The sequence below is a fragment of the Mustela nivalis genome (genome assembly GCF_964662115.1).
Source record: "Mustela nivalis genome assembly, chromosome: 1".
NCBI classification, from domain to species: domain Eukaryota; kingdom Metazoa; phylum Chordata; class Mammalia; order Carnivora; family Mustelidae; genus Mustela; species Mustela nivalis.
In genome coordinates, this window is record NC_139020.1 from 141,312,375 (window position 1) to 141,334,581 (window position 22,207).

Consider the following 22,207-nt stretch of genomic DNA (forward strand, 5'->3'; position numbering starts at 1 on the left):
CACAGAGAACTGTCTTGACAGCTTAAGCAGGGTTCAGTGTGCATGAGTCAGCAGGGGAGGGTCCTCGTGCACGCAGTTCATTAGAAATCCTTCACAAACAAGAGGGAAAATCTCTTCCAGCTGAGTGCTCCAGGCATACTCAAAGAGAAGACAAGTTTGGTCTTTAGAAAGAATAATGACCATATTAGGGACATGTGTGTGTACATACATACTCACGTGCACATGCACACATTATAGATCACAACTTTTGTTACTCAAAATGTGTTCTGTGGACCAGTATCAGCATCATCTGCCCCTCCCCCCTCACTGCCCCACCTACTCTTAAGGGTCTACATTTTCATTCTTTTTTCTTTTCTTTTTTTTTTTTTTTTTTTGGTTTTTGAGAAATCTCCATACTGTTTTCCAGAATGGCAGAACTAGCCTATGATCTAAATACTGCACCACTAAATATTTACCCAAGGAATACAAAAATATTAATTCAAAGGGATACATGCATCCCAACGTTTACAGCAGCATTATCTACAATAGGCAAATTATGGAAACCACCCAAATGTCCATTAACTGATGAATGGATAAAGAAAGTAGATATAGATGATATAGATATAGATATATCAAATTTTTATGCAACTGGGACATATGGTTTTGCATGAGGAACATTTGAATCTATATAACCATGAAGTATGCTTTACTGGAAATTTGTTGTGCATAAGAAATCTTGATTAATGGGAACTCAAAGCAAGGAAAAATAAAAGCTGATGTCAAGAATAAACTTTCTTAGACATAACTATCTCTAAGATACATCCTACATTCAGAATATATTCAACAGAGTATATCACACTTTAGTTTCTATAAATTTGTGCAATGACTATCAGTACTTAGAATGATTATGCTAGACAGAGTGTCAGCAAATGTTTTCTGTAAAGGACCAAATAGTAAAATTTTTTGGTTTTATAAGCCATTTAGTCTCTGCAGAAACTACTCAGCCATAGACAATAAGTAAGCAAATGATTGTACTTGAGTTCTAATAAAATGTTATTTATAAAAATGAGTAGATTTGACCTACAGGCTGTAGTTTTCCAACCCCAGAAAGAGAAGATTATAAGAACTTCATTATTTAAAAGTAAAATGGAATAAAATTTACTTAAAATGTGAGCATGAGTTAGTTTGGGGAGAAAGCAGAATATAAACATCTCCACACCCTCGTACTTATACTGTTTTCACATAGGAAAATGAACTATAATTCCTTACCAAAATTTTCAGGTGCAATGTTGGCAAGGAGAGGCAGTGGCAAGATGCTCTGTTAACCTGTAAATTAACAGAATATGTTATTTAACTAGGCCATGATATTTCTCAAATAGTCAGGTTATACAATATTACCTTGCAAAGCCCATAGGACCTAGAATGATTTTATTCTTCATTATAAGAAGAATCGTGTAATGGCTTGAGTAGGTGAACTGGAGCCAAAACCCACCTTAGTTTGCAGAGGAAGCAGGGAAATGGGAAAGCCAGCCAGGAGCTGATGGAAACATAGGCAGTCAAAATGACATCCATTCCACTTCAAGGACCCTTAGCCATTTGGTCTGTGCAGTGTAATGGAAGATTATTTCAATGCTAAGACTGTTGAGTCCTAACTGGATAGGTAAAGAGCTTCAGGTTCCTAGTAATTTCAATTCCTTCCCTTAGAAGAATGGAAGTCACAACAGTTAACCCAAAAGGAAATTCAGCCAAGCCTGAGATGCTATTGTGGGCCCCTTGACAACATCTAATTCATTAGGCTTCATCGCTGGTAAGACCAAGTGTGCCCACATGAGAATCCATTTCTCTAGCAAATAAAACACATTTAATTATTAGCTTGGTCTAAGGCAGATGGTCCTCTGATTTAAATTTGCTTGATAATTTTAGAAGACATACTTTTAGGCTTAGTTGGAAATAATTATCAAAGTATGCTCTGGGTAAAATATTCCGGATTTGAAAAAAAAAAAAAAGAAAGAAAGAAAGAAATTACTTTGACTCAGGGATTCAGCAAGCAAGTGTCAAGTTTTCTTTTTCATGGTGATGGTGGTGGTTTTCTTTGGAGATTTGGTTTCAGACTCACTTATTAAGCTCTTCATCATCTTCCCCTTTGCTCCCACCCTAGAAGTATTCTTCCTCCAAGGCAATAAGTGTTTAACACAACAAACTTGCTGATAAACTAGAAAGAAGAATCTCTTAATTCAGTATTGGGCAAACTGGAAATATTTTACATATTTTGGCAAGAATTGGACTTTTTTCAGAGATCATTTGTAAGCAGGTCTCTTCGATATAAACTTCCCTTAGAATTTAGGGTTTGTGGAAAGTGTGTAACAGTTTCCCTTTCTGTGGCATTCTGTGCAAATTGGTCGTCAGAGTACCACTGTAGAGAGTCATTCACAAAACAGAAGGTGGCATTCTGATTTGACTGGGAAAATCTCATTTTCTCCCTTCTATCCCAACAAATTATTAGTAGAGTCCACTCTCAATCTCCAAAGTGTCCCAATTGAAAAAAAAAAAAGTGTCCAGATTGGACAATGAATTCTATGGTCACTGTAATGAGAGCTGATGTCTATTGACCACTTAACTTGAAGCACTCTGCTAAGCACTGCTATGCAAATTATTTCATCAAATACTCACAACATCTCTCAGAGAGTACATCACCATTGCTTTCAATTTATAGATGAAGAAACTGAGTATAAGAGAACTGCAGTTACATGAATAGTGACTAACAAAACTTAGATCTTAATCCATGAAAAAGATTCTTAAAGTCAGAATGTCTAACCACAACGTTCCATCTAATTAAAACCTGAAGTTAGAACAAGATGCTAGGGAATCATCCTCTTGTTTTAACTGTGTTTGGAAGAGGGCGAGAGTCAAAGAAGGATGGAAAGAAAGGTGGAAGCTTCACAAAGTCAATACTTTTATGTGCAGTGTAGTTTCCACATCCTCTCTTTCTTAGTTGGTATCGTCCAGCTTAGAATATGAGGTCAAAATGTATATTTTCAGGGGGATTTGTACATACCTGTCCATGTCTAAAGCTGTGGGTGGAGAAGAAATCATGAAGAAACAAACAAGAGATGAGGTGGGCAATACATTGTATGGCAGCCCTATCTATAATAAAATATTCATATAAATTCATTTCTGTTTAGGCGCTGCTAATGCTTAATTCTCAGCTTAGTGCATATCTTTTAATATTTCTTGAGATATTTCATTTAGAAGACAACAAATGTGATAATTTATTTAAACCCTTATAGAAATCAGTAAAGCAAGCCCTAGAGGGTGGGAATGAATCCACAGATGAAGATGGCAGCCTCCAAACCAGAGATAATTATGAGATATCATACCAAAGTCTTTTATAAGAGAAGTAGGTAAAGCTATTTCTGGAAAAACGAGGCTTTATTAAGGACGTAGCTTTATCCTAGATTTGAAATACACAGTCAAAAGCTTATCTGGTAGTCTACGTAGAGGAGGAATATTCCAGAAAAAATGTGATCCAACTCATGCAAGCCCTTTGCAAAATAGGGCTGAAAGAAGAAGAGGCCAAGTCTTTCTGCTTCGGGGCAAAATGGCAAGAAGATAGAGGAGAAAAAAGAGAAATATCATAGTTTCTATGATCAGAGACAAGGGCTCTCCCATTTGGTGTCTAACGAGCTCCCACCAACAGGACAGGATTGCCTGGGAGCTAGAGGAGTAGGGAATGTAAAGGAAGAATAAAAACAGCATTTTCTCCTCTCTCTGACCACCAGGAGCCCCCATCGTCTTTCTTCAAGCCAAAATTCAAGGGCTTCTTCGGAGTGCTGTCTGTACCTGGCACATGGTTCCAGGTATCTAGCTGTCTCCAGATCTAGAACATAAGATACCAGTGTGGGAAAAGTTTGCCTCACTCCTGACTTGGTAGTCTGAGTTCTGGTTTCCCTCCCTCAAACTGCCTGCTGCGATTAACTTTCCAGATTCCTCAGAATTTTCAATGCATTCACTGAGAGACACAGAATGGAGTATTTTACCATCTTGACTAGAACTGGACAAAAAAAGAACATCTTAATTACTGTAAGGAGACCAGCTCTGTGACTGAAAGTGTCCAGAAAACTTCCTACCTATATTTTGAGAAAGATAGGGACCTGTCTTAGATTTCACCCAAGAACTAGGGGAAAAAAGAATAAAGTTGCTTTATGAATGGTCATTCAACCTACTACTCACATATGGCTAAATCTTCATAAAGAATATTTTTACAGGTATTTCACCTTCAGTAATCAATTCTATAGAGCTGGCAAGGAAAAAAAAAAAAGTCAATCTGAAAGCACTTGAGATGCTTAATTATTTTTCAGAGTAGAGAGTATGGGAGAAAAAGCTCAGTATCCTAACTTTGGCTCTCCGCTTCACTGAATCACCAAAATAAAAGCAAGTCTTCAGCCGTGGCTTCAGATTGAGGCAAGATGAGAACTTCATCATGCCTGCGTTATTGTTGGAGGATTGATTCAAAAATAAAAGACCTAAGTTTCAGCTGGTCCCAAACTATGGAGAATTTTACCCACACAAAGCCCCCATTTGCCAATGCAAATCTGATAATTGGACACTTAATTACCCTATTTGCACACATAAATGAAGGGTGTGTCAGCGAGAAATCAGAACCCTCTCTTAAAACTTTGGCCCCAAGCAATGAAACCACATGCTTTTGTCAACAGCTAAATTGATTAGAATTGTGTTTATTTCTGCTCGTGTTAGTCCACATGTATTTTCACTGGAGCCTGATGTCTATTGAGTTAAAGCTTAGTTAAAAAACCTACGTTATGCAGAAAACCTAGATAGTAATTGCCAACTATGTGCCAAGAGTCCTTTCATTTTATAGAGAATACAAGGTCTGAATAAAAAGAAATATTCTTTGCAACTTCATATGCTTGGGCAGACTCAGCAGCCTTAGAGTCATAATAAAGACAGAAGGGCCTTTTAAAAGAATACTTTAAGCAAAATTTCCAGCATGGATTACTCTCTTGGGTAAATGGCTCAGGCATTGAATTCTCCTATTTCCCTGGGGCAGGTAAAGGGGTGAATTTTCTCTGAATATCTTCTAGCTAGACAGTGTCCTAACTATGTCCTGGGGGAGTGGAATCTTTGATTTGGAAGCATCTATTGTGAGTAGGTCCATCTGGGTTTCCTCTCTATGAATAGAAACATCAAGAAATGGCTGTTTCTTGATTGTTGATTATATATAGACCTGAGTTCTAGTCCTGGCTCTAATTCAAACAAGCCATGTACTAATGGAGACAGATTCAACTCCTTACAATTGCTGAATAATAGTAAAGGAAAAAGGGAAAGCTTGTCAGGGAGGGCCAGGCAGTGGGTCTGAGAAGTGGAGACAGGCCAAGGGAGGCCACTATAGTGTCGAAAAGAGGATAAGCAATAAGGAATGGTCAATGGATTTGGTGATTTAAAAGTCATTGGTAACTTAATCTTTGTTTTGGTCACCAGATACTGAACAAATTCTTGTTGAGTGAGTGACTTACTTATCAGCACAATTTATTGAGCACACTGCACAGGGAGCACTGTGTGAAGAGTCAAGAGTACCCAGAAAAAGAAAAGGGACTCGTGTCTAGAAAACTACTACAAGAGTGCTATTTGAAGAGTAAAAATTCACTGAAATGAAACAATATTAAACAAGACAAAGTTGAAAGACTCAATGTGAAGATAAGGAGCAAGATGACTGACTTTTTACATAGTGCTGGGATGCCTACTATGATTCCATGGAGGGGTTCTGACTTCAGGGGCTCAAACTATAAAATGATCAGAGCCGGATTGCCTCCACCACTACTGTGATGTCCTGGGGTTCAGCAGGTGCCAAACAGAGCAGAGGAGCTATGCATCAAAGGCTGCCCCACCTTAACACAGTGAAAACTAGAGAAATCTGGGCGCAGGCCTGGATTTTGCCAGCCTGAAAGGAGAATGCTTATCTTTATCATTGCTTTGGTCTTCTGGATTATGGGACGTCAGAGTACTCCTGCTTGGGCTCTGTCTTCTGTTATTGCTCACGGTGTACATCTCAGATATATGACCCAATACTCATTTTTATTCTTCTTTCACATTTAAAACAGAAAAAAAATACATCACCCCTTGCAAAATTATGCTTCTGTCCCTTGTTTTATTCTCAAGGTTAATTTTCCAACACATCCTTCTGCTAATGGAGTTATGTGTGAAAACTGTCAATTTCTGTCAAGCAGAAATGCAAGCCATTTATGTTGCATTCATTATGATGATCAATGTCTTTGCCGTCCCCCTACCCCTCAATAAAAAGTATTATTTAATATTCATCACAATTTCTTTTTCTTCTTTTGTGTCTTCTTTTTTTGAGAAGCTGCTGGTGCTATTCTAATGGATTGACCAGAAGTAGCTCAAAAAGTAACTGACTATTTATTGAACACAGAAGAAACAGTGTTATTATCAGTGGTTAAACAAAAACTCTGACCAAACTTTAGAGGTCAAAGGGCTAAGAGAAATGTTTTTTTCACTGCTAAAAACCTGTGAATTTTAGCTAGGTCTTGTTGGTTTAGAAGCTTAAGAAAGAAAAAGAAACTAACATTTATTGTCTACTAGATTCCGGGCTCATTGACCACATCATCTCAGTTAACTCTTCCTACTACCTTAAGATAGTTATTACATTCACTTTACAGACCATGAAAGTGTTGTTTGGAGAAGTTTGTCACCTTGCATAATACCATCAAGTGAAGGAGAACCATCAGAAGGAATGTTCTACAACCTCAAGATACATCTAAGATATTGGTGTTGTTTAAGCCATGGATAGGGAATCAATTCAAGTGCCATGACTGGAGTTTTTAAAATTAAGAGACTAGATTAGATTTGGAAATATCCTAGTATTATTTCCCTTAAGCTTTTGCTTTATGGGGTGTGTGCCTGTGTGCATGCATGTATGCGTGTGTGCGTGTGTGCGTGTGTGTGTGTGTGTGTGTGTGTGTATGTGTGTGTTAATTAGTGTACTATGTGATGATGGAAAATTTATTTCTCCCTATGAGTTTTGGTCAAAAAGTTTGAAAGCCACTACAATTGCCCATGCTGGCATTATGCAATAGGAATAATTTGTCTAGTTAATTATCATTGGGACATCTATATAATTTTTAATCCAAAGCACCTCAGAGAATGAGAAGAAGTTCTATTATTAATTACATAAAGTTAGCAAACATAACCAGAATTATTCTGAAGAAAGTGAAATAGGTGTTCATCTGATTATAACCCACTCTTCATTTCCAATTATTACTTCCACTGTAGTGACAAAAATGACTGATAAAAAGTAGTAAACTCACTTAGGAAAGTACATAACACATGTCATACTTGGGGAAGTAAAACAACAACTATTTCAGGCTATAATTATATGCTCTTCTCTAGCACACCATTGAGATCTAAATCATTGTAGACTTGCCCAAATGATGTATCCCTTATTTGGAGATTGCAATGCTTGTCAGCATAATCTGGAGTTATTAAGTTTGCTAGCAATTAAATTGTTAATGTATGAAATAAATAATTAAAATATAAAAAGGTCTCTTGTGTCAAGGGTAAAGGGGGTATGATAGTTTTCTGTCCATAACTCATTTATTCAATATCCACTGGATTCCTATAGATAAAAGCAGGAGCATTTGTGAAGTTAACTTCATCCTTTTACCTTCACTACACTTACAAAATGTGTAGGGTATTAGTTTTAGAAGGCTGAAATTCTAAAGTAAATAAGTAGATGGAAATACATGGAGGAAGCAAGAATCAAAATACCTTATGTCATGTTCAATCTGAAAATATGGATGCTCTGTCTATGGACAGGTACTTAGTGACTTTGGAAGTATATGCAGTCCTTCAGCACATCTTGCTCTTCTGTTCACCTTTGACACCTTCTGGAAAAGAATGGAAAATGTCAGGTTATTAGGAGCAGTTGACTTTTTTGCTACTGTAGCTCTTCCAGTTTTTTTCCTTGTATTTATTCATTTTGTAGATCCACTTGTGATTTCTATGCTGGGCACTATGCTTAAATGCTAGGGATAGAAAGATGAAGAGAAATATTCTTTGTCTTCAAAATATGTGTAGTCAGAGAGAGATACAGAGAAAAAGAGACACATATAAATGGATAAAAGGCTATATAATGTGACAAAAGCTATAGTAAATGAGCATCATTGTCTAGAAATTCAGAGTTCTGGGAAGACCACATTGGCCTAAGGAGGCCAAGAAGTTAAGAGATAAGGGAAGAGCACTCCAGGCAGATTAAAGAACTGTGTGCATGGCCTGGAGTCGTGAAAGGACATGGTATGCTTTGAGAATGATAAAAGGTTCTTATAGACAAGTGCAGTGAAAAATGATATTTGAAATACCAATAGGCACCAGATTGTAAAAAGTTTTCTGTGTTATGATACAAAGCCTGAGTATAATTACATCAGCAGCAGCCAAACAATAAATAATGCTGCATGTGGAAGAAAAAATAATTAAGGCTTTATATTTTTCTTTAATAGAAAGATAATTTCTTAGATGTGTGATTGATTGTGATTAGAAGAGCCTATGGTATGATGTCAGGCAAGAGAAGAAGACTTAACAGGTTAAAGATAGCTGGATAGGCAGGAGGATCCATTCCCCTCTAAAATCTCTGACTCCTTTGACTAATGGATTATGACCAAAGTGACATGACACCTCATCCAAACCTCGTCATTAAGAGGACTGGCAACTTCTGCCTTGGTCTCAAGTCCTCGTTGAAAAAGTCCAACTACATTGCTTGGAGAGGCCACAAATCTATATGGCATGTGAGTGAGACCATCTTGTATCCTCCAGACTAGGTCAGCTGAGTACCACTGAATGACCAAGTGGAGTGGAAGAACCATCCAGCTAAGTCTTCCGTGAATTCCTGATCTATAGAATAATGAGATAAAATAAAATGATTGTTGCTTACGCCACCAGGTTGGGATGGCTATCCAGTAATACACTGCCAGGACAAGGACTTAGATTAAAATACTTTAATTGACAAAATGATATACTCAAGATATTTCCAAGTTAGAATCAATAAGACTTGAAACCAAATGGAATTTGGAGAGGAGAGGGAAGATTTGAAAATAATATCTAATACTTACTGGGTCCTGAGTACGTCGAACACAGTACCAGGAAGGGAGACACAACCATAAATATTTCCTACACTTTATAATTTAAAATCTAGCAGTAGATCCTATAATTTTCCAAAGCCTATCGCCATTCAGCCATATTTGAGATTAACAATGTAATTCCTAATAAGACATGCCTCCTCTTCAAGTAGTTTTCCAAACATAGCTGGTTTTTTTTTCACCTAGACAGAAAACAATTTGAGTGCAGATCAACATAAACTTAACTGAATTTAGATCTCACTCACAGTCTTGAAATTGTGCCCATCTAAAAACTGTGAACCTCCATGATAGGATACCCAAAGCCCTGCTGTGCCTCCTGGGAGAAATAACAAAGATTTTGAGACAGATGGCTCTTTCTCACTATGCCAGAATTATGATCCTTGAATTATGGCACTTCAAGGGATTGAATCAAAGAATAAAATTTAGTCCAACCTCTGGAAGAAGTGTACTTGTCAGAGGGAACTCACTTTAAGGGGAGATACAAGAAAGTCCTTTACATATTATACAACAATATTATACATATTTTATTACTCTCTGAGAACCCAATAGACACCCAGGAATACCGGTGGAGGTAGGATAGGGGTTGCCTTCAACCCTGTGAGAGCAGAAGTGTCCGAATGAATGTCAAAAGCATTCAGAAAGTCAGCCATGGAGTCAAAACACACAGTAGTTAGGACTTTCATTTGTCTCATTTGTTTCTCAGTAAGTATGTATTACTTCTACAATTAGAGTAGTCCATATCATTACAAATTTTAAATTAAAGACAGTGAATCAGTCTATTGGTGGTCAAGGTGATCCTTTTAGCATTTAAGATCCTTTTGGACTAAGGGAATTGGGCTGGATGGGTTGGGAGAGACAGAAGCAGGAGGTGTTAGGGTCTGTCTTGGATTGTTTTCCAGAAGCAGATCCTGAGACAATGATTGATAAGTAAGTGATTTGTTGCAGAAGTAACCCTGGGAGAAACTGGGAAGAGGAATGGGAAGTAAGAGGGAAGAAACTGGGAAGTAAGAGGAAATTTTGATAATGTTCTCTTTATCTATTTTTAATTTTATTATTTGTGCTTTTGGTATCTTATCTTTTTAAAAATTGTCTAATCCAATTATGAAGATTTATGTTTATATTTTCTTCTAAGAATTTTGTAGTTTTAGCTCTTAAATTTAGGTTTTTGACGCTTTTTTTTCATTAATAAACATTATATTTGGAAAAGTTTTAGATTTACAGAAAAATTGTAAATAGTGTAGACATAGTATATATTGCAAATAATATGACAGTTCTCATAGACCTCACACAGAGTTTCCCCTATTATTAATAGTTTATATTAGTATGGTACAGTTGTTAACAATTGATGAACCAGTATTAATACATTATTAACAAAAATCCATGACTTATTTGGATTTCCAGTTTTTGTTTGTTTATTTTTAAAGATTATTTTAGAAGTTTTCCTTCTATTTCTGTTTTTTGGAACAATTTCAGGAGAATAGGAATTCATTCTTCTTTAAATGTTTGGTAGAATTCCCCTGGAAAACCATCTGGCCCTTGGCTCTTGTTTATTGGGAGATTTTTGATGATTGTTTCAATCTCCTTACTTACTGGTTATAGGTCTGTTCAGGTTTTCTATTTCTTTCTGGTTCAGTTTTGATAGTTGATATGTCTCTAGGAATGCATCCATTTCTTCCAGATTGTCAAATTTGCTGGCATAGAGTTGCTCATAATATGTTCTTATAATTGTTTGTATTTCTTTCATGTTGGTTGTGATCAATCCTCTTTCATTCATGATTTTATTAATTTGGGTCCTTTGTTTTTTCTTTTTGATAAGTCTGGATAGGGGTTTATCAATCTTATTAATTCTTTCAATGAACCAGCTTTTAGTTTCATTGATCTGTTCTACTGTTGGTTTCTATTTCACTGATTTCTGCTCTGATCTTTATGATTTCTCTTCTCCTGCTGGGTTTAGGCTTTTTTGTTGATCTTTCTCCAGCTCCTTTAGTGTAGGGTTGGGCTGTGTATTTGAGACCTTTCGCATTTCTTGAGAAAGGCTTGTATAGCTATATACTTTCCTGTAGGGACCACCTTTGCTGTGTCCCACAGATTTTGAACAGTTGTGTTTTCATTTTCATTTGTTTCCATGAATTTTTAAAATTTTTATTTAATTGCCTGGTTGACTCATTCATCCTTTAGTAGGATGCTCTTTAGTCTCCATGTATTTGAGTTCTTTCCAACTTTCCTCTTGTGATTGAGTCCTAACTTCATTGTGGTCTGAATATATGCAGGGAATGATCCCAATCTCTTGGTACTAGTTGAGACCTGATTTGTGACCCATGATGTGATCTATTCTGGAGAATGTTCCATGTGCACTAGAGAAGAATGTGTATTCTGTTGTTTTGGGATGGAATGTTCTGAATATATCTGTGATGTCCATCTGGTCCAGCGTGTCATTTAAAGCCTCATTGATCTTTTGCTTAGATGATCTGTCCATTTCAGTGAGGGAGGGTGTTAAAGTCCCCTGCTATTATTGTATTATTGTCAATGTGTTTCTTTGATTTTGTTATTAATTGGTTTATATAATTGGCTGCTCCCATATTAGGGACATAGATATTTAAAATTGTTAGATCTTTCTTCTTGTTGGACAGACCCTAGAATGTCCTTCCTCATCTCTTATTATAGTCTTTGGCTTAAAATCTAATTGATCTGATATAAGGATTGCCACCCCAGCTTTCTTTTGATGTCTATTAGCATGGTAAGTTGTTTTCCACCCCCTCACTTTAAATCTGGAGGAGTCTTTGAGTCTAAAATTAGTTTCTTGCAGAAAGCATATCAGTGGGTCTTGGTTTTTTTGATTTTTGGTGTTTTTTTTTTTTAATCCGTTCTGATACTTTGTGTGTTTTGATTGGGGGCATTTAGCCCATTTACATTCAGGATAACTATTGAAAGATATTAATTTAGTGCCATTGTATTGCCTTTAGGGTGACAGTGACTGTTCTTTTCTGGTCTATGTTACTTTATGGCCCTCTCTTTGTTTAGAGGACCCCTTTCAATACTTCCTGTAAGGCTGGTTTGGTGTTCACAAATTCTTATAGTTTTTGTTGTCCTAGAAGTTTTTATTTCTCCTTCCACTTTTAATGACAACCTCGCTGGATACAGTATTCTTGGCTGCATATTTTTCTTGTTTAGCGCTCTGAATATATCATGCATCCTGGCCTGCCAGGTCTCTGTGGATAGGTCTGCTGACAGTCTAATATTTCTACTGTTGTAGGTTACATATCTCTTGTTCCATGCTGCTTTTGGGACTTTCACCTTGTCACTGAGACTTGTAAGTTTTACTATTTGATGATGGGGTGTTGACCTATTTTTAGTGATTTTGAGGGGGATTCTCGGTGCCTCCTGAATTTTGATGCTTGTTTCCTTCCCCAAATTAGGAAAGTTCTCCTGTAATTAGTTCCAATATACCTTCTGCCCCCTCTCTCTTTCTTATTCTTCTAGGATCCCAATTATTCTAATACTGTTTCATCTTATGGTATCACTTATCTCTCGAATTCTCACCTTGTGATTCAGTAGTTGTTTATCTCTCTTTTGCTCAGCTTCTATTTTCCCCATTATTTGGTCTTCTATAACACTAATTCTTTCTTCTGCCTCATTTATCCTAGCAGTAAGAGCCTCCATTTTTTATTGCACCTCATTAATAGCTTTTTTAAATTTCAACTTGGCTAGATTTTAGTTCTTTTATTTCTCCAGAAAGGGATTATCTAGTATCTTCTACCTTTTTCAAGTCCAGTTAACATTTTTATAACCATCATTCTGAACTCTAGTTCTGACATCTTACTAGTGATGTATTGATTAGGTCCCTAGTAGTCAGTAATGCCTCTTTTTCCTTTTTTTTTTTTTTAGGTGAGTTTTTCCACCTTGTCATTTTGTCCAGAAAAAAATAGATGAATGACAGAACAAAATGCTAAAAGGGTAACAACAACCCCAGAAAAACATACACTAACCAAACAGAAAAGACTTGAAACCAGTGGAAGAAGAAAGGGAAAAAAATATATATGCTTAAACTGGTGAATAGAAAAGACCCACACACTTGATTTGGGGTGTATTTTGGTCTGTTAGAAGACAGTGCCTCCCAAAATTTTAAAGGAAGAAAATATATATATACATATATATATATATATATGTAAAGACAATGAAGGGATAGAATATGACTGTAAAGATGAAAATTTAAAAAGACTTCAAAAAAGGAATTGATAGGATAAGAAGTTGGTTAAAAAAATATTTTTTTTAAAAGAAGAGAATGTGATCAGGCTGGAGACTAGAACAAAACCATATGCTAGATTTAGGGTAAATTTTGGTCTGTTAGAAGAAACTGTATCCCAAAATTTTAAGGAAGGAAAAATTTATATGTATACAAAAAAAGAAAGATTAAATACAATGAAGGGATAGAATAGGACCATAAAAATGTAAATTTAAAAGATTTTTTTAAAGGTATTGATAAGATAAAATAGTTAAAATAGGAAAGAGGAAAAATTCAAAAAAATAGAAAATGAAAATTTAAAAAATTTAATTTTGGAAGACTAAAGAATCATAAGGGAAAAGCCATGAATTCTATGTTCTATATTCCCTCTAGCACTGTGTTTTGGAGTTCTCATTGATCTGTAAACTTGGTCTTGGATGCATGTTCTTGCTGATCCTCCAGGGGAGGGGCCTGTTGCAGTGATTATCAAATGTCTTTGCCCGAAGAGGAATTGCACCACCCTTGCCAGGGGCCAGGCTAAGTAATCTGCTTGGGTTCACTCATGGGAGCTTTCTATATAGCTTTGGAGGAGGAAAATGAAGATGGCGGTCTCCCAATCTCTGGCCTGGAGCAGCCAGGAGCTCAGGGCCCCACTCCTCAGTGCGCCCTTGGAGAAAAGCAGTCAATCCCTCCTGTCTCCCTCATCTCTGGCCACACTCCAAGCTCACCTGGCCTGTGACCAAGCATTTCTATCTCTGGCACATGGTCCCATTTGGAGTCTCCAAACACAGCTGATTCCTGCTGTGCACTCCCACGCTTCTCCTCCTCGAGGAGGAAGGTGAGTCTCCCCGAATCTGCCACTTGTGGGTCTCTGCTCGAAAAACAGTGGTCTGACTGTGCTTCACATCATGATTTAAGGTAACCCCAAGCTGAGAGCCTCTCCTTGGCTGCGTCTCTGTGGCTGGCTGCTGTGGGAGTTCTACTGCACTCAAACATCCCCAGTCTTTCTGTGGCCCCAAGGGTCCTGAGACCTCACTGTTCCTGTAAGGGCTCCACCCCCTGCTTAGTCTGTGGATCAAGGTCCCTCAGTGGAGCAGACTTCTAAAAGTTCCAATTTTGTGCTCCAATGCTCTACCGCTTGCCAAGAGCTGGCCCCTCTCCCCCCAGACCATCTTCTTGAATGTTTCCTCAGTTTCACTTCTCCCCACCTTCTACCTTCCAGAAAGTGGTCACTTTTCTGTTTCTAGTATTGCTGCTCTTTTTCTCTTCAATCTCCTGTTGAGTTTGTAGTTGTTCAGAATAGTTTGATAACTATCTAGCTGAACTCCTGGGATCCTATGATATTTAAGTCTCTTACTCCTCTGCCATCTTGTCCCTCCTTCCAAAAGTCTTTCATTATTCAGTATGATGATAGTTGTAAGTTGCTGTAGATGCTGTTATCAGGTTGAGAAATTTCCCTCCTATTTTTAGTTTATTGAATATTTTTGTTATGAAGTCGTGTTGGATATTGTCAAATGCTTTTTCTGCATTTATCAAGATGATCATATTTTTGGTACTCTATTAACATGATGTATTACTATGAATTGATTTCCGGGTGTAAAACTTGTATTCTTGGGAAACACCCCATTTAAGTCATAATGCATGGTCCATTTGATATGTTGCTGGGTTAGGTTTGCTAGTATTCTGTTGAGGAATTTTGTATCTGTATTCATAAGTGATATTGATCTGTAACTTTCTGTTTCTGTGATGTCTTTGTCTGTTTTTAGTATCAGGGTAATACTGGTATCATAGACTTGATTGTGAAGTGTTACTTTGGTCTCGCTTTTGAGAGTTTTCGAAAGATTGTTCATTTATCTTTCAACATTTGATGGATTTCACCAGTGAAGCCAATGGGGACTAAGCTTTTCTTTGCTTAGTGTTTTTATTACTATTTCTATCTCTCTACTTTTATATGTATTTTCATATCTTCTATTTATTCTTAAGCAAGTTTTAAAAATACATTGTTATAATCATTACTTTATATAATTGTATATCTACTAAAGAAGCTAAGAAAAGAAAGCAGAACTGGTATATATTTATAAAGTTTGTTAAACTTTTAAAATATTTCATGTTCTTTTCCTTTGTTCCTGTGGATTTAAATTTACCACCTCCATCATTTTTGTTGTTGTTGTTGTTGTTCATGTTTCCAGTGCAGCTTTGCTACCACCCACCTCCTTTGTAATATTACAAATGTCATTAAGTTACAAACATTACAAAAAAAAATTATAAAATGTCAAATATAGTACATTTCTATATGTTATAGGTCTAATCGTTCAATTATATACATAGTTTTATAAAGTACTTTAAATATGCATTTATATTGTCTTTTAAAATTATGTTTACTGTCACTTGTTTGTTGCCTACATGCAAATTACTGTCTGGATCACTTACTTTCAGGTAGAAAAACTTCCCTTAGTATTTCTTGTAAGGAAAATCAGCAAGCAAATAAATTCTATTAGTTTTTTGTTAATCTGGTAATGTCTTTACTTTATCTTCATTTTTCCAAAAATAGTTTTGCTGGATATAAGATTTCTGGTTGACATTTTTTCCCCAGAACTTTGGATATACCATACTACTGCATTTTGAACCCCATTGGTTTTGTTTTTAATGAGAAATCAGCTGTTTATCTTATTGAGATTCTGTTGTACATGTCATTTTCCTCTTGCTACTTCCAAGATTTTCTCTTTGTCTTCATCTTTCAGCATTTTTACTATGATGTGTCTGTATTAAATCTCTTCATGCTTATCTTACCTTATATTGTTCATGGATTTGTATATTACCCATTTTCAGCAAAAGTTCCAGCAATTATTTTTTCAAAATTTTGTCTGCTTCTTCTCTTCTCTTGTTTCTTCTGGTACTCTTATCATAATATATTGATGCTCGTAATGGTATCCCACATTTCTCTGGCTGTGTTCATTTTTCTTCATTCTTTTTTTCTCTGTGCTCTTCAGATTTCATTATTCCTAACAATATATCTTCAAATCCACTGATTCTTTTTTTCTACAGGTTCCAAATTACTTTGAACACTTCTAGTGAATTTTTCATTTTGGTGATAATGCTTTTCAACTCCAGAATTTCCATTTGGATCTCTTTTATAATTTCTACACCTTTATTGGTATTCTGTATTGGATTAGACATTGTTATCATATCTTCTTTCACCTTCTTTAGGCATCCTTTCCTTTAGTTCTTTGACCATATCTATAATGGTTTCTTTGAAGCCTGTGTTAAATCTGATATCTGGGTTTTCTCATAGTCAGTTTTTGTTGTCTGCTAACTTTTTTTTTTCTGCCTGCTAACTTTTTTTTGTGTACGGGTCACACATTCATTTTTCTTTACATGTCTTGTGATTTTTTTTGTTGAACACTGGAAATTTATTATAGAAAATCTGGATACTTATTTACCTTTTCCCTCTCCAGGTCTTGTTTTTGTTATTGTTTGCTTGTTGACTGTCTTACTGACTTGACTACATTATTTCAGTGATGTTTATGCCCCTTACAATGTGTAATTTCTGTTGTCATTTCTCAGAGGTTATAGTCTTGAGCATGTGCATAGTCAACATGGGATAAATAGTTTTGGGAAGGAGGTTCACTTTGAATGTCTCTTTCCCTGATTTCTTTGTTAAGTTGTCTGCTTTGGGTATCACACCCAGTTATTAGGCTACGTTAATTGCTGGCTGGATGCTCTATTATATTCTACAGTGCTTTAGAGAATAAGTTGATCCATAATCTGGAAAATTAAATTTAAGCAGGTATAGTTTTTGAGGCTACATTTTGAGGTTCATTCTGACTCCATCAAGGCCACTCTTAGCTGTCTCTTTCTCTGGTCCTTAGTAAATTGGTTGGCCTATGATTTAGTTTGTTGTTCTCATAGAATTATCTGCCACCTCTTAATTATTCATCACCAAAATCTCCAGTGAGACAATTTCTATCTATAAATTTCCCACATACTCTGTCTCAAATAAAATCAGTTCCTTTGGCAATTTTAAGAGCTCTCTATTCTTAAGGAATGCTTTTCCACCTGGGAAAAAAAGTTTCTAAGCCATTGCTCTGGTCACTAAGAGGGAGCCACAGTCTCTGATCTTTCTAGGTTTGCCTTCCTGGCTTAGAACCACTATCCTACTATTATGCTGGGGCAAGGATTACTAGGACCCCAAAATTCTTGGCCTGCCACACCTGGGGTAGAATCTCCATCCCATAAACAGGAGCTGGGTTGAAGAAAAGAGACACTGACCTCTTTGTGACCCTCATTGAGAATGTAGCCTTTGAAAATTAGAGTTGAAAGAGATGAGAAATGATAGTGGCCTCCCCCTCCTGGTGAGATACTGTATCCCTTAATAGAGAGCTGAGGGATAGGGTATTCTGTTACCTTTGTCATGTCCAAAGTGGAGCTTCCCTAAAATTGAGCTGGGCAGTAAGAGAAGTAGTAAAAGAGTTAAGTCATTACTCTGGGGCTATAGACTCTTTTCTTACTTGGTTTTAGTAGGTTTTCTTGATTAAATGTTTCTTCACTTGCTGTATGACCTCAGTTCAATTTCCATAGTATATACGTATACATATATATGTATATATATATATTATTTCCACCAGTTGCATTTGTTTCTCTGAGGAGTGGGGCCCATAGAGGTCCTCATAATGCATTTCCAGAAGCAGAACTCACAATGGGAATTTTTATCTATAGTTTGGCAGCAAAAAGAAGATGCCAAATTTCATATGACACAATAGAATTTTCTTAAAAACCTCTTCAAATACCTATCTTATTCTCATAATTTCTCTGTTCCTAAATTCACCTGCATAATTCCCCTTTCTCTTCTTTCTCTTGCTCCTGTCTTTTACTACACCTTGCTTTTTCATTTCCTTTTCATCTCCAAGGCCTCATCCTATCACCATTGCCCCCAAATCCCATCCCATGCAATCATCTTTGGGTTCTCCCATCATCCTTCTCTTACACAAGTGTATGCAACTCTCTCTGTGCTTCTCTTTCCATGACAGATCCAATATCCTACTTAGTGAAACAAAAACTTCCATTTGCGATGTAATCTCTTTGGTAGTCCTAAGAATGGGAAGAGGTAAAAGGCAATGTAACATTCCTTCCTATCATGATATTTTATTTTTTAACTGGAGATCTTTAAATTCATAAATGCCATTTTCACCAGCTATAGTTGATAGGATGTTATAACCAAGGACAATGTTAATACCTTCAAGGAACTGCTAAATGTTTGAGGCTTACACTCTCCCAATCTGTATAGTAAACTCAAATCAACTTAATTGAATAAATATTTACTGATAAATGCCTCTCCTAGGCCAGCAGTAGATGCATGACTTGAAAACTTGTTAGAAATTCAATTTGTTGGCCTCATCCCAGACCTAATGAAGCAGAAATCTTCATTATTAAAACCTGAATTTTTAAAAAAAGATTTATTTTAGAAAGAGAAAGATGGGGACTGGGGTTGGGGGACAGAGGAAGAGAGAATCCAAGTAGACTCCACACTGAGAGCAGAATCTGTCACAGAGCTTGATCCCAGGACCTGAGATCATGACCTCAGTCAAAAAGGAAAGTTAGATGCTTAACAGACTGCACTACCCACATCTTCTTAAAATCTGAATTTTAATATGCCCTTCTGGTGATTCTAATGCACACTAAGACTTGAGACCACTGTTTCAACATATGAGAAAAGAACCTTGCTAGAAGTTATAGAACACAGTGCTGAGTGTGACTCTATTTATTCTCTAGAAAGAGACATGGTCGATTGGGGAAGATAAGCATGTACATAAATACTTAAAATACAGTGTAATATGTGCGATACTAAAAGTATATAAAAGGTACAGAATTGAAGAGAGAAAAGAAAGTTAAATTAGCCAGTGAGGGAATTGCTGAGCATATTTTACTATTGACTGAATTATACTTAGCACATAGGCTAGGTAGTTGCCTCTCTGAACATTATTTCCCCATCTCTACAATGAAAATAGTAATACCTATTTTGACAAGTTGTCCTGATTAAATTAAATCAAGGAAGTCAAAGTGTCCAGCATAGACTACTTGGCTCAAAGGAGTCTTAGCCCTTAGCCCTTCCTGTCCAGACCTCCTCAGAACACAGAAGGTTAAGGGATATGTAATCAGATTGCAGAATGATGAATCCCCAGACTTTACAGAAAGAAATAATCATTTTCTTCCCAAATCAGGTTTCTGTCCATCTGCTTTATTGGCTGATGAGAAATATCAATTAGAATTAAACTCATCATTTCTGCTCTCCAGACTCATTGGGTATCAGGGAAGTTCCAGGATGAATTTTGTTCAACATTTGCACATATCATATTGGCAGTCAAATTTATCTGGGAAAACAAAACTTCACTCTTAGTAGTCACTACCACGTTCTACCTCAAGTACTTCACAAAATCAGATCTCCCCCTTAAAGGAGAAAAATACAACACTAATCATTCACTGAAGAATTACTGAGTACCTGCTCTGTTGTAGGGAAGAAAGTAAGGGGATAGAAAAGACAAACATCACTCTATCCTCATGAATCTTATAATTCAACAGAGAGGATCAGCCTATCCTGAAAATACAGAACTGAACTCTTATGAAGCTAAAATTTTTTTCAAGAATAGAGATGAAGCTCGTGTTTCTGTGGCAGTATCTTCAAGCTATGAACAAAATTTATAAGATATATGGGAAATGGACTACAGCATTTGAAACGCAGACTACAACATTTGCTTCAATTGAGGTCCCCAAGTTTTCTAAGATTCAGAGATGAATAACGTATACTATCTCCCTCCAGAATATTTTCAGCTGATGGGACAGGCACAAAGTAGGATATTCAATAATGGAAACAACTGTTATTATGATGGCTTACTTAGCGCAAAAAAGGGGCTTGAGGAATCCAATGTAAGCCCTGCTGCGTGCTCACGCCATATAGCATATCATCAAACATTAGCCAGAGGGATAATTCATTAGTTCTAATAATATTTGTTGAGTTCAGACTACATAAGTGTTGGAGACACAAGAGTGAGAAAACACTTACTTGTCTTTGCTCCCATAGAGTTTAAGGTCTATTCGTTGATCATTGTAAATGAGGACGCTGTAAATTCTGGATGAAGACCAAAACATCAGGAGCAGGCCTGGCATTCAGGGAAACATATTGGTCCAGCTGCACATGTGGCCAGAATCCATCCCAGTCAGTGCTCAGGTCATCACTTTTAGGAATTCTTTTTATTACCACTTGGACCATGTCTAGACTCTTTAACTCAAAATATCTATGGCAAAATAGATAAAACAACACCACTGATGTGGTAACCTGCAAATGGAGTGTTTTGGGTGTTCCGATTAACATCATTAGATATGAGATAGCCCCTCGACTGAATGGCCAGTGTGAGCCCATTGCTGAACCCAGGATGCAATGTAAATGCAGACCCATTCCCTCGCAACTGCGTTCACACCAATAACCCTCTTGGCAAGAACAAGGTCCCACGTACCTCTGCCCCATTCAAAAGAGTCGACCTATTCTTGGACGTGCATACTTTAGCCCCAAGAAATGCTTCTCAGAAAGGGCCCCCCCACCAAAATTTTAAAAATGCTTTATACATAAGACAGCATACGAAGCCCCCGAGGAGTCTTGCAATTAAAAAGAGATCCATGTGATGTGTGATCCAGGCCTCCCCACAGTAATTTCACCAGAGAACCACATTCGCAAAACATACATATAAGTATCTGGAAAAAATAATATTCTAAGAAAGACACTTTGGAATATTCTGGTTTAACTTATTGAGATCCTACTCTGCTAGGTGTTTCTTTTTAAACTGTCAACATAGAATATTTACAAATATACTGAGTTGTTCTAAGTCCATTTTGATCAGTTACATCACCTGCCAACAGACAACAATTCTATTTTGTCTTTGGATAGAAAAGCAATCAAGAGGAGAATAAAAAGTGGCTTTTGACACAGTCAGAAATAGCCCGATAATGCTCTACCTGGGTCCATGCTGGGGCCTACAGAGGATTCATCCTGCAAGGTTACACATAATTCATTTTTATTCCTTCATTTCATATCTATTTTCCTTGTGTTTTTCTCTGCTTTGGCAATCCTAGATACATTTCTAATTTTCCAAGATTGCCTGCAGTGAAGTCCTATCCCCAGAGATTGTTTTTTATTAGTCTCTTAAGCAAGTTATACAATTCAAATCACCTCTCCCTGTCCACCCATCTGCTTGTTTTTGCTTTTCTTCCTCTCTGCTGGATTTGGTGTAGAAATCCTCTATGCCTCCTCTCTCCCCTCCCTGTCCACTGCCCTAAACTCTCCCCCACCGTTCTGTCTATCCTCTCTGTCAGGGTCCAGGGGCCCCTTCTGTTCAAATGGCTCTGGGCCCACCTGTACCGGCCCCATCTGTCAGCAAAGCAGCCCCAGCATCCCACAAACCTGGTGGAGGAAATTCTCCTCTGAAGAATTGACGTCACTAGGTGTTCTCCTGAGAGTTGTGCCCTGAAAAATTAGCTACATTGAGGAAGAATAAAGGGCATTTCAGCATGGAATAGCGACGTTCATTCCACTGGCATCAATAAAACACTTCTCCCACACAGAACCACATTTGTCTTCTGTTTCAAACATTATTTTACATCAACCAGAAAATTAAAGGAAAAGAGGAACCGAAAAAGATATCTTCAGGCCAGCTAGAAAGTTCAAAATATTTGTATTTTTCATGCATAAGAAGATAAACAGGATAAAATCTGTTTCCTGAATCTAGCATGACCAAATATATTTGCAAGATCATTTCCTCTTTCTTGCAATTCAAGTAATGTAGCAATTTTT

At 36.9% G+C, this 22,207-nt stretch overlaps 1 long non-coding RNA gene across 1 annotated transcript; it reads right to left on the minus strand.

Moving 5' to 3' along the window:
- Positions 1 to 342: 342 nt before the first annotated feature.
- Positions 343 to 22,000, minus strand: LOC309841214. The gene is made up of 4 exons (XR_014299055.1): positions 21,818 to 22,000; positions 7,783 to 7,901; positions 1,082 to 6,080; positions 343 to 837 (listed from the first exon to the last, which is right to left on the minus strand). It is a non-coding gene; the product is annotated as an uncharacterized lncRNA (long non-coding RNA).
- Positions 22,001 to 22,207: the final 207 nt, after the last annotated feature.